The sequence below is a fragment of the Dendropsophus ebraccatus genome, unplaced genomic scaffold (genome assembly GCF_027789765.1).
Source record: "Dendropsophus ebraccatus isolate aDenEbr1 unplaced genomic scaffold, aDenEbr1.pat pat_scaffold_1046_ctg1, whole genome shotgun sequence".
NCBI lineage: Eukaryota > Metazoa > Chordata > Amphibia > Anura > Hylidae > Dendropsophus > Dendropsophus ebraccatus.
The window spans coordinates 36,345-49,949 of NW_027208463.1; the positions used below are offsets into that span (position 1 = coordinate 36,345).

The 13,605-nt window shown below is 42.7% G+C and overlaps 1 pseudogene; it reads left to right on the forward strand.

Moving 5' to 3' along the window:
- The window catches only part of LOC138774697 (transcriptional coactivator YAP1-A-like), a 36,854-nt pseudogene extending 32,777 nt beyond the window's left edge, over positions 1 to 4,077 (forward strand).
- Positions 4,078 to 13,605: the final 9,528 nt, after the last annotated feature.

Below are 13,605 nucleotides of genomic sequence, written 5' to 3' on the forward strand. Positions count from 1 at the left end.
GGTTGGTCACATTTAAAGATAAGATTTCCTAAGGATTGCCTAATCTTCCTGATTTTTTCCAGAATTATTGATTTCCTGTCAACAGTGGTGGTCCTGACCACCTGCGATGGAGGGAGCTACAGTGTAGCTCCAGCCAAGAAAATAAGACTGTGCTGCAGGGGCTTGCAATACTGAACTAGCACTGCAGCCCCTTATCTGTTAAATGGGTTGTCTAGGGTATAGAAAGACAGAGCTGAAAAGACACCACACTTAAGCACGGAACATTTATTGGGGGGGGAAAGCAGACCCCCATCTCTAATCCTAAAAGGGCCCCTTTAACTCATTGTAGATGAGCCCCTGATACTGTGCGGCCTGTATGCTGTAGCGCTGTTTTAATCTCTTAATGGGAGGTAGTACAGACTGGTACAGGATAGAGAACGAAATCTAGTTCCTATCCGTTTATAATCCTGTGCTGATGCAACTGTGCAATGTGACAACGCAAGGAGAAGGTCTTTGAGAATATTTGCCTACCTCAGCGAGCCGTTCTGTAACGTTTGCTAGTCCCAGAGCTACTCTTCCCAATAAAAAGCACAGCGGCTACCTTCTGGCTTCCAAGGAAGGACATGTCGCTGGGGGAAAAAAGCGATGGTAGCACCACCATAATGTAGTATGCCTTCATGATCCCCGTCCATCATTGGGACCCCAGCCTCCATATCCATTTGAAGAGCCAATGGTAAAGACTAGAGATGATCGCAACTAGAGCAGGCCGAGAAATTGTGTGCAACCCTAGGGAGTCCTGGAAAACATGGATACAGCCATAGGCCAGGACTCCTTAGGGCTGCAGCCAACAACTTCAGCCACCAGTGATCAAATACCAAACTATCAGACTTCTCTGTCACATCTCTACTAAAGACCACTTTCTTGTCGGTCTTCATTTCATCGGTGGAGAGCGTCACCAAGGCAGGGCTTCAGGGCAGTTGGGCCCCAGCTGCCGTGAAGACCACCTAGCTGACACTGTGTACCGCACAGTAAGGGGACAGTAAGAATCTCTCACCATAGATTCTTGGTTATAAAAAAATGTTTTTTTGTTTGTTTTTTTTTTATTCTAAGAATTAGGAAAACATCTTTCTTGTGAAAGGTGGGCCACATCTTTCCATGGGTCATGCAGAGTTACATCTTTGTCCCATTCACTTCAATGGAGCTGAATTGGAGAACAAAACTCAACCCGTGGACTGGTGTCACCAGGATATCAAAGACGTATCTGCTTTCTTCCAAGAACATTTGTTTTGTTTTTTTTTGTTTTTTTATCAACTCTGTGTGGCTAAGGGTTGTAGTTGTAAAAAAAATACCTTCTACTGTTTGAATCAAATGGTCCTCATAGACCATCAAATGCAGTAGGATTGGGGCCCCATTGTCCATGTTAATAATGGTGATACAGTACTTGACTTTATGTACGGGCAAGTCTTTACTAAGCCATTAATAACTTGTAGGCCATGTGTACATGGCTTCCATCATGTTCCATACCCTTGCATATGTTTTGGACCTCAATAATGCAGTAAAAATGTTGTACAGGATTCCAAGTAGAAGTTTAGAGAGTCCCATAATCCACCAATGATAAGATTGGAGCAAGTTTTATATGCAGTCACCTGCGTTATGATCGTTGAATGTTTTGCATCTTTTTGGAACTATTTGTTCTTTCTTGCAGCCATATTGAACAGACCACCACATGGCAGGATCCAAGGAAGGCTATGCTCTCTCAGATGAATGTTACCGCTCCTACCAGTCCTGCAGTACAACAGAACCTCATGAACCCTACAGGTATGATGGGATTTTCCATGTTTCGCTGGTGGTAGATTGATTGATTTTATTACCATCCATAATCTGCAAATGTTGACCTTTTGTTACTCTTCATAAAATGGAATTAGTTTGTCTGATATTAGTTTGTCCTTCCTTGTTTCTGTAACTATTCCTTAACATATTAGACAAATAGGTGGTGTCGAAGCTGTTTGGGACAGTGTTGGACCAGCAATGTTCATCGCTGGTCTGATGTGGCGGGGTAGTGACTGCAACGTTTCAAAAAGAATAGCTCTGAAGCACCAATAGAAAGTTTTTTCCGTAGAATTCAGTGACTACTGTGCTTTCGTTGGAAGGTATTATTTGGATAGACTGGTTGTCTCTTTAGGTTTCGTGCCTTTTTATATCTCAGTAGGGCTTTGCTCTACCGCCATAAGCAGACATACAGCAAGTGTCCACTTGTGGCGTGCTCCATTTGATGCCATTTTATGGAGCTGTTCTCCCTTCCAAGCAGTACTTTAACCAATGCTGGTGGTATAAATGTCTACGTGTTGGATTTGCTCTGTGTGTATAGGTTATCATGTACCTTTTTTTTTTTTTTTTTCAGTATCTGTATCAAGCAAGTGGTATTTGCATATGCTTAATCTATATATTTGTATGACAACATGGGCGTTGGCATGATCATGGGGGGCGTCCCAACGATCAGCTAGTTATCCCTTGTCCCGTGGATAGAGGATAACTTTCAGGTTTTGGGATCACTCCTTTAAAATGGAGAAGGGAAGTCAACAATGGCCAAGCTCTTCCACCTTCTGCATATCCTGTTCAGCAAGCTAAGCCATGATTAGATATTGTCCAAAGCCAGTATATAAAGGCGTGGGCCAGGATAGACTACTATAAACTTCAGGAGCTATTTAGACCAGCACTGTTGGAGGTTATTTAAGGTTTATATGATTTCTTGGCCACACAACCCCACACCTATTTATTGATCTGGTATTACTGCTTGCCATCATTGAAGTGAATCAGCCTTAGCTGCAATTCCACATTGGGGTGTTGGGGGGGGGGGGGTGTTGTAAGGCTGGCCTGCCTGCCTATCCTTCATCGGGAATTTTTGCTTACGGTGTGGATCATAGTAACTATATAGTCACCTCTTGATGGCTCCATTGGAAATACAATGGTTATCAGCCACTGGCTTTCTACCAACCAATCAGAGATGTCACCAGAGGTTTCTATGTGTCTTTGTTCTAAGGATTGGCGGTGGTGACACTGGTGGGGTTTTCACCGGTAATAAGATGAGGTGATGTACGGTGACACTACTGATTGAACTGGAAGAGCTACTTTGCACATCTTTTCTAACAGGGATTTTACCAGGTTTAACATACTTTAAATATTATGGTGGAGGTACTCTTATTCGGTGAAACTTTTTTTTTTTTTCAATAATTTCCTATAGTATTTGAAAATTTAAAGGGTTTATCTAAGATGCAAGTTATCCCTTAGCATAACTAGCTGATTGATGGAGGTCCAACCACTGGGACCATCACTGATCACAAAAATGTAGGTTAGTTGTCCCACGAGTGAATGGAGCCACTGCTTAATTTTCTAGAGTACTTACATTTATTACTGAGCACTGAACTAGTCTAGACAATTTAGACAATTTACCCAAGTTCTTGTAGTTTGTGGATCCTGGACACACCAGGTGATATGTTGGGGCATTGCAGTTGTTTGCCTTTTTAATCTCTATTAACAGCTGCACCAGCCTCTGGTATTGGAGTGTTCTTCTGTAGCTACAATTTTTTTTCACGTCCCCCTTTCGTCTGTGGTAAGCTCGGGAGCGCAAAAAAAAAAAAGACGCTATCAGTCTTGTCCGACCTTTCCTTTAGTCGATTTCTCTTGGGCTTCCCTCGTGTACATCTTGGAAAATCTTTGACCCGATAGAAAAGTTCTCATGGTTTTTAATTATCTTATTCATGACTCAAACTTCCCTTCTCACTATTAACCTTATACTCGGTGTTCATAAGGTGTTGGGCTTCCTTGTAGTCTAATTTGGCACAAAGTTTCATGTTTGATATGGAACTTTAGACACTCTTTATGACTAGTATTAATATGGCTAAGCAGAAACTGTACGTCCTTGTGTCACCGTCCCGATATATAAGCTTTAAAATCTATTCTGAAATAATTTATGTTGTAGGTCCACTTCCAGACGGGTGGGAGCAAAGCCTAACTCCTGAAGGGGAAGTCTACTACATAAATCATAACAACAAGTCCACATCATGGCTAGACCCACGTTTCGGTAAGAACTCTTTATAATAGTATTTTGCATCAACGTTTTTAGTATTCTTTATGGCACTAAATTTTAGAGCAAAAAAAAATGTAGTTGTGTAAGCGTTGATGTATTCCATGAATAAAGGGGCTAATTCGGGGTTAGTAAGGGCCGCACATGTACATAATCTGGCCCCGTTTACTCGTATCGTCTGTCTACTACTTGCACAGTAGACTAAGTTGGGAAAAGATTGAGATCGGCAGGATAGGGGTTCAGCCGACTGCTATGAGAATTGTGCGGCCAGCTGATATGTCACGGAGTGCAAGGCTTATAGGGAAAGGGGAGTAAGTTACTGGCCGGGTGAATCAGAAGGCCCCGTACATGTTAGATGGCCAGCAGCTCCTGCTGAATTCAATGGGTTTGGAGTTATTAATATAATGTGTATGGCCAGCTATAGATTGGTGATCTGTTTACTTGAAGGGGATGTCCACTGGCAGCACATGCATATGGTTTAAGTTCTGCCCTGTTGACCTGAAAGCGGATGCTTACAGTGCCAAACACTGACATGGACAAGTGTCCGAAAGTCTTTTCTCTTCTTTTCTTATGTAGACAACCCATTCTACTTTCACACCATTACATTTCAGATACAGTCTGAAAGGAGATTCTATAACTTGGGGAACTGTTCTGTACCTGAATGGTGCTACTCTGTGTATAGTGTTATAGCCCAACACTTAAAGGGGTTATCTCAATATTTAAAATGTCTACCGTATCAACAGAATAGGGGGTAAGTAACTAATCGGTAAGGGTCTGACTGCTGGGACATTCACATCAATGTAGGTCAAATGTCCTTCAAGTGTGAGGATCTGGCAACCACCGTATTTACGGTCTATGGAATGGTGGCTTTGCTTCAGAGCTCCATTCTAGTAAAGGGTTGGTGTCCCATTGCCCAAAACCCTATGATCAGCTAGTTATACCCCATCATGGTAAGCGATAACCTTTGAATATTCAGATAACCCCTTTACAACAGCCCATAAGCAGGAGTGATACTCTTTTTTTTTTTTTTTTTTTTTTTTTTTTTTGGGGGGGGGGGAGGGGGGTCTAGCTGTGGCAAAACTACTCTCATCCTGCCCTGAAACCTTTAGGCCAAACCTCTACACCGACATTGCCCTATTTTGGCAACCGCACTTCTAGATGTGGCCAGTAAATGGAGGCTGTCATTGTTTGTACACCCGCTTTTCCCCAACCTGTAGCTACCCCATCTTCCAGGACACGATGGGTGTTGTGGGCAAGTTGGACAGCCATTGAGTTTTTCCTCCCATGGTTTGTACCTTGTCCAAAGCGATGACTCGCATTTCTGTCTAATCCTGTTCTGAAACCTCATCTGCAGTGAATGAAAGGCCGATTGTCTTGTCGAATGCCAGCGCCTCAGTCACTCCAAATATGAAAGGCATTTGGCCATGGTGTTTGAACAGCAAGTGAAGTAAAGATCTGACTGATCTTGCTGGTAATGGTGCAGCTATGGCCGCAGGAAGTGCAGCTGCGTCTTATCGTTATGTGGGTTGTTTTTGGGGTTTTTTTTTGTGTCCCTAAGTCACACCTTTACAAGTTCTTCCACACGACTTACCCAATCATGCTTTTAGGACTGAAAAACGAGGCTGTTGTATTTGTAACCTTAAAGGGGGTGACTAGTAGACTCTCTAAGCCTATGGGTTTACTATGGGATACCTTTAACTTACCTCTTTTGTCAATAAGGGCCTATTTAGTAATATTGTCTACAGATGAGTCCAGCTCGAGCATACTATAGTCCGATTGTTCGGCATTTGAATACTGGTGGCTGAATAGGTTGGATTTGACCCTAGGACTCTCAACTTCAGCCGCTTCCTGTTGACATGTTTAGCTTTTGTCCTCTCCAAGTAAAAGAAACCTAGCTAAGCTTTTACTGATGTTTCTACAAACGTTATTGTTGAAGCTACAGTAGCAAGATCTGTCGGTCTTGTCCAGTCTAAAGACACAATTGGGCTCTATGGTGTCGTGAACGGTAGTGGCTTTTCGATTTGGCAGGAGGAACAGCATGGAGTGCTTTTCTTCACACCACAATGCCGAACGGTCCGAGATTAGAACAGAACCTTACTGATCTGATCTTGGGACTGTCCTCCAACTCCTATTGACTTTAATGGATAGGGCCATGCTCAAGTGTGAAGTTTGTGGTATATGTGATGGTAGACAATCTACAAATGCCATTAGAATGAGCTTCATAGGCCAACTGTGCCAGACGTTCATGTGTATGGGGATAAAGTGTTTGTTCATCCAAAAGTTATTGAAGGTGTATGGTTTCCTTTTGATATACTCAGCAAGATGAGAGATCTTTCAGAAAATTATGTTCAAACACCACCAACTTGACTGACCATCTACAGGTAACCATAGACATGCAGTATCTGTCGCCATATGTTCACCCCCCTTCCTTTCCTGACACATGTTGGGTGAGCGCTGGAAACCCCTCATACACAACAGATAGTTGGCCAAGATTTCGCTCCCCCCATCTCTTAAAGAATCATTGTGTCTGATCAAAAGTTATCGGTTGGGGTGTTTAGACCCAGACCAATGAGTAGAATGAGCTAAAAGCAGTGCGTTCCACTTCCCCGCTCTGTGTTTGAGACCTTTATGGCCCCATAGACTTACATTATGAGTCTGTCCTGGTCATGTGATAGAGAACCTGCCAAGCGCAGATTTCTTGTGGCCTGTTTTTTGGATGGTTGTATCCTAACTGATAAAAAAAAAAAACTTTAATTGATGTATTTGTGTTAGAATAAAATTTTTTGAATTTAACCCGACATGTTTTGTTTCTCTATAAAATCGATATCTCTATATCTCATCTGCTACATTCTCATGTGAACAGTCACTATAATGCATCTCCTACTCCCCGTTTTGAATCTTTGGTTTTCTCACGTTTTTAGCCTTTGGTGGCCTCTTATTTTAGTGAGATTGGAGAAGAGGTTTGTTGCCTCTTGTGTGTTCCCCGCAGCCCTTCTGCTAACATCTCATCATCTTGTGATCTTAATCACTGTTTGCCTACTGTAAGCCTTCATTACCACCCTCTTTTGTCTAGGTGCAGAATGTTTGCCATGAGGTGGATGCTTTAATTTGTGGGTTTGTCTTTATTTTGTATATTTTGCTCAAGAAAACGTAATCCCGACCTCCCCTTCCCCCTCTGCCCCCATATCCTGATTTCCAGAACAAAGCGTTTTTTTGTTTGTCTGCCTGTGAGGTCTGAGCCGCCTGGGTACGGCTTCGTATGCCAATCAAATGCTTTCCAGATTTGCAGGGGTATCGGAATCTTGACAGGAAACAGACTAAACCCTGGCTTAAAATAAGATGGAACTGGCTTCTTTACTGTGTAACGTGTGTGAAGACTCTGTGTCCCGTGCAGAAGGCGGCAGGGGTTTCCAGGAAATGGGAACTTCCAGTAACTTTCTTTACAGAGTTTATGCACTCCTCCAGTGCTGTGGAGCTCAATACATTTAGCAATCTATGGAGTAAATACTGGAAGATCCCGAGTTCTTGCTTTTCTCAGACTTCGTTCCGAAAAGGGAAAAAAATATTAATGGTATAAGAATCCGTGCAATATCTGGTAACTTAAAAGGTGACTCCGTGTTCTAGTAAACTACATTTAATAGACCAATGGTGGCCTGTTTAATGTCTTTATAAAATGTACCCTGTAAAACTAATAAGGACAAGTGACGTCTACAGCAATTCCCGTTTTATGCATATCGAGTTGACACGTTGTCATCTGACCACTTAAAAACCGTGGAATCAGAATTGGATTACATGGGGGTTGTGCGGGATTGTAAAAAAAGTCCAAGGCTGCTTTCTTTCAAGAACAGCTCCCCACCTGTCCACACCTTGTATTGCAGCTCAGTTCTGATCACATTACAAAAATATGGCTGCTTTCTCCCAAAAACATTGTGTATGGTACCTGCAGCTCGGGTCAAGTAATCCTTTAAAACCCATTTACTGTTAGTGGAGTGGACACAGCCACTGTTACCTCCTTAGTCTTTCCCCCTCTATTGAAATAAGATTTCTGAGCTTACTATACCTTATAGTTCAAGTGTAAGGTTATGTGCACACTACGGAAAAGAGACGGAGAACTTCAAGTGGATTCCACCGTGCGCCCCTCACTTGGAGTTCCGCCCATCCCATAGGCTCCATTATATTCACTGGCAGATTCCACCATCCGCCCAAAGATTTGACGTGTCAATTTTTTTGCGGACGGCGGGGGGCACGCGGCAGAATCCCCCTGAAGTTCTCTGCCGATCTTATGTAGTGTGCACATACCCTTGGGTAGTGTTGAGCGGAGTCGTCCAACCGTTTTGAGTTTGTCAATGTTCTCTGAATCTCTCTGTATTTGACTCCCGGCATCTGGAGAAGTTAGATGCCGCTGTAAGGGAGAGTGATGCTTGGCAGTTGTGTTAGTGGTTGACCGACCCATTGTTCTGTTGACTTTCATCATTATTACATAGTTTGCTGGACATGTATCTGTCTGAGAGATTTTTTTTGACAAGCTTCATATATTTTCTCATTCCAAGTGGAAAAAATCCATCCTGGTAGGTCTGGTCTTCATCCGAGAGTCTACCTGGTTCCTTTTCCTGAATCTATTGCCTATGTCATTTTTAGGTTATTGTACTCCTTTCAAGGGGTTTGCCCACCATTAGTTGTCTAATCTGGAACTGGTATTATATTGGCCATGGAGGGCGTCCAACTGGAAGGAAGCCCACTGTTCCTTGGAATGGAGGGACCAGTGTTGAAATGCTCCATGTTGCGTGGAGTTGGATACCCCTAACCTCAATCACAATAATATTGCTTATTCTAGTAATGGAGGGGTATACTTCTTTTGGACTGGTTTCTGTGGGGATCACCATTGCGTTTATTCGTATTGGTCTTTGAGCCATGTCTCAGCTAGTAGTGATCCTCTGAGATAGCGGTGGCCTCCTCGGCTTTGTTTCACATCCCTATGAAAGAAAACTGGGGCGGGGGGATGTTGGAGGAGAAGGTCTTGCGTTAAAATGTTATCATAAAAAGCCTCTTAAAATGAGTTGTTTGCTAAGCCAGAGATTGCCAAGTTAGGCAGCTGAGGTTAGACCTCCAATTCATGACTGATGAAGTCCGACCCAAAGAGAAACCGAGTAACTGTGTGGATTTCTGTGGGAGGTGAAGGATGAGCTCATAGATGAGGCTGTTACCAGGAAATAATTTGGGTTGATGGGAAAAATCTTGGAAATATAACACCTGTAATTATGGGATATTTCCCCCCCCACTAAGCCTGAAATAGTTGGCAGTCAGTGGAATCCACCAATTTGATGGGACCTGCCAAGTACTTTGCCACCTTAAAACTGACCTGGCAGCCGATGAACATACATGGGTGTAAATAAGCCCCTCATCACGATTCCAGGCATATCTTCACTGTTTTAGACCAATCTAGTCCCCAGATATAAACCCTTTTTTTAATATATAGTATGCAAATGAGGATCAAGTGCCCAGGGGGCGTTCCCAGCCTAGCAAGACCTGTGATAAGTCCTGCCCATGTCCTCTTTATCAGCACCCCATGGCCCTCATGCATCTTATAAAGAGAACATGGATTTGTACTTGCTTGGGCAGTGTTGGGGGAACACCCCTTGGGCACCTATTAATAAAAAGGCTTATATCTCTGGACTGGAAAGGTCTATGGAGACAATGAATCTATGCCTGGAGTCATTTCTTTTGTATCAGATTATACATAGGTTTATATTGAGGATGCTACATTTGTCCATAGAATGTGATGAGGAATATACACATACAAGGGTAGAGCTACTAAACAATATATATATACATCCACATCAGCAATCATCTCCTTAAGCCTATAGACCTCCACAAGCGTGATGCCATCCTACCTGCTCAAGTCACCAATTATCCAGACAAATAAAGCATCCTTCCATAGAAATGACACCTCTCCTTTCCAAATATACATAGTCAGCAATAACAAATGGCAGCTTCAATTTATCCGGGATCAATGTGGTGTGCCACGTTCCCTATATGAGTGGTTAATACAAGGACATAGGATGATTGCTTCTTAGTTTGAATTTGCCAAGGACGCAGATGGGCACCTAATTGTCCTCATCGCCCCGGTGAGAGCGGATTTAGTGGCGGCACGGATGAAGGTTATATCACCTTGTTACGGCCGATAACACAGAGCCACCCAGCATCTTTATGAGTATCGAACTGTTTGGCTGTAATCAGTAGAAGCCGCGAGGAAGCAAAGTTACAATTAAACTAAGATTAACTCTTATTTTAGGTAGGGCGACGATAAACCAATGATAAACGACATCCAAATGCTATTATGTCTTCTTCGTAAACGCTAACCTCTGGTTTTAAGAGATGGGAATTACTCAAGCATCATGCTTTATATTTAAAGAGCTTCAAATGACAATACAATACAAGGCATCCATCACAATGCGGGAATGGTTATCCTAACAGCCTTTATTCACACATAATTTAATCAGAATACCATTATAATACCATTATACAGATTGTCGGATGTGAGGAGACGGCGATAAAAACTCATTTGTCTGCCCATAGACGACAGTGGATTAAATGGAGGCACATGGCGCAACCAAATGATAAAATGATGGATCAAGGACATGAAAGGCAGAAAGAGTGACCCTCGACCCCTATAGAGGTCACCCTTCAAGGGTCATTCCTCGCTTCTGTGTAATCTCGCTCTAAATTGACAGATGCAGCCGTCTTTCTTCAGAAGGATCAATACCCTTTTTTTTTCTTTCATAAAGGTCCATCCACCTGGGATCCTCTTGCCGTCCTATTCTCATGTCTGCCTGCTAAAAGGCCGAAGGTAAATAGAAGAAGGTTCACGAGAGCAATGGTTCTCTATATTGTACTTGTTCAGATCAAGCCATTGTGCTAAAAATACCCGGTGTTCGGAAAGAAAAATCATTCTGTATAAATATTGGTGCTGGTGGGAATCTCTCATATCATTGACGGTCAACCATACTTTCTAATTTTCATTATTAGGCCACGTTCACACAACCTGAGACACCGGACGTTCTGTGACCTGGCCGCATCACAGAACAACCAGTATCAGTAAAGATTATCCTGGCCGGTACTGCAGTACCGGCCAGATAGACTTCATTTCTATTGAATTGGGATGCTGGCGTACCAGTGTGCGCCTGCATCCCAATTCACCATTGCACACAGTGGAGAGTGCGGCCGGAGCCGCATAATGATATTCCTCCCCCTTGGTGATAAACCTCCATTGGAATCAAGACTGGCAGCGTACCCAGAGGAGGGAATATCATTAACTGACTGGGGCTGCCTCCCAGTGCATAGAGGCGGTCAGTGCATATGGAGACACTAGAGCTGATCGGGGGAACAGGATGATGTTTTCAAAAGTGGACTGCGCCACCGAGATCATGATGCTAAAAAAGAAAGATAAATAGTTACTGGTACTTTAAAAAAAAAAAGTTTAAACGTCATAAAAATATGTGAAACGTTTTGATTGGTCTGGATCTGGGTGTTCAGGCCCCGACCCATTTCAAGAATGAGCCAAAAATAGTGTGCATAAGGTGTATTGCTATTGTCTCTGCGCTGTGTGATTGAGATGGCCTCCCAATGTAAGTCTATGGGAACTTCTAGGTTGCATTGAGTCTGAACACAAATACAATATGACAGCAGCAATGTCATGACTGGATAATTATGAAACCAATATAAGGTATACACCTCACTTGGTCCATTGGTCCATAGTCATTCCACAGTGAGAAAATCCAGGCAGCACAATAATAATATGTGTCCTCATGTTTTATTTCACATTTGCAACGTTTCGGTTCTAAACTCTATTCCGAAAATACACACAGTGTGAACAGATCCTGATCCACATGAAAACTTTGTATGTGTCTCTATGACATGTGGAAAATTAATTTAAGAGACAGGTACACATTATATTCTTTGCCTATGTGAGCTGCCCTCCATGTATGCTCTCACAACTATCCTCACACCTCCTTGCTGTGTACAGTTCACTCCCCATTCCCTGTCTCTAACACTGCGAGGATGAAGAAGAGAGTCATAGGCGTCAGACTCAATGGGGGAGATTTATCAAACATGGTGTAAAGTGAAACTGGCTCAGTTTTCCCCTAGCAACCAATCAGATTTCACCTTTCATTCTCAAAAGTCTGTGAGGAATGAAAGGTGGAATCTGATTGGTTGCTAGGGGCAACTGAGCCAAGTTCACTTTACACCATGTTTGATAAATTTCCCCTAATATTCGAGATTAGCAATGTACTAATATTATAGTTGAGTTGCACACTCTGCAATACCAAATATATAAAGAATTTTTTTTTACTCTCTTTATTTGGAAAGTTGCAAAAGGGAGGAGGAGGAGGCAGGGAGGTTGTACCAGGAGCTGACTGGCGGCAGGCACAGTGGCCTAGAAAAAGACCCTGGGCTGTCCTGACAACTGGCCAGCCTTCCCTGATGGGTAAACGTCACAGTACATGCAGTTTGATACTTTTTGTGTAATTTTATTTTTAGAAATTTTTCATGAAAAGAAAGTGATGTGACCTATAATCACATGTGTACTATGAAGCACTGAGCTTCAGAGGAGGTGTCTAACTACTATTTATCAGTATACAGATAGAGTTGAGAGGGGAGGGGTCTGAGCTGCTAGGAGGGATCTAATAGGTGATTATGTCATCCAGTAGTTCTCAGAGGGTTCATCTGACCCAGTTGGTGGTGTGATTGCTGGTCACATGGCCCAACTGTACTAGTAAAACATATGGACTCTACAGACCGGGATGAAACAGATGGCACTGAAGGAATAGCGGAGGTGAATGTGCATTATATTGGCAAAAAACTGGCATGTCTCTTTAAGAATGTCATGTTTCCATTACTTGCCATTTTCCCAGTTTCTGCTCTCAGCTGAGAATTTTCTTTTTCCTTTTCTGAACCAAGAACTAGAGACATTAGCCTCCAAAGAGGCACTGCTAAAGCCAATGTTTGCATTAACACTAGGTTATTTATTAGCATATGTGGTGACAAATGTATTACTGCATGTCTCGCATTTGATAAATCTGTCACAGCGTACATCACTGCCATAACCTTCACACCAGAGGAAATGATGGTGCTTCTTCTATGCCAGGGTCTGTGTAGTGGAGACGTGTGCACATCTCTCTATATTCTATCTATCTATCTACCATGTTTCCCAAAAAATAATAAGGTACCTTATATTCCCCCCCCCCAAAAAAAAAAAAAAAAACAGGCACCTCCCGGAATACTCACTGGAAGAGTACATCAGCAGCGGGTCAGTGGTGTGACATGCGACAGGTCCACGAGGAAATAGGTACAGTAAGTACGGGGATCTATCTATCTATCTGTCTGTCTGTCTGTCTGTCTGTCTGTCTATCTATCTATCTATCTATCTATCTATCTATCTAGATTCAGCAATATAGGCAGCACTCAGCAGCAATGGTAGAAGGGTGTCTGCAGACGGGTCCCAGACTACGGACCAAGGTATAGCTAGTAGAAAAATACTCCGC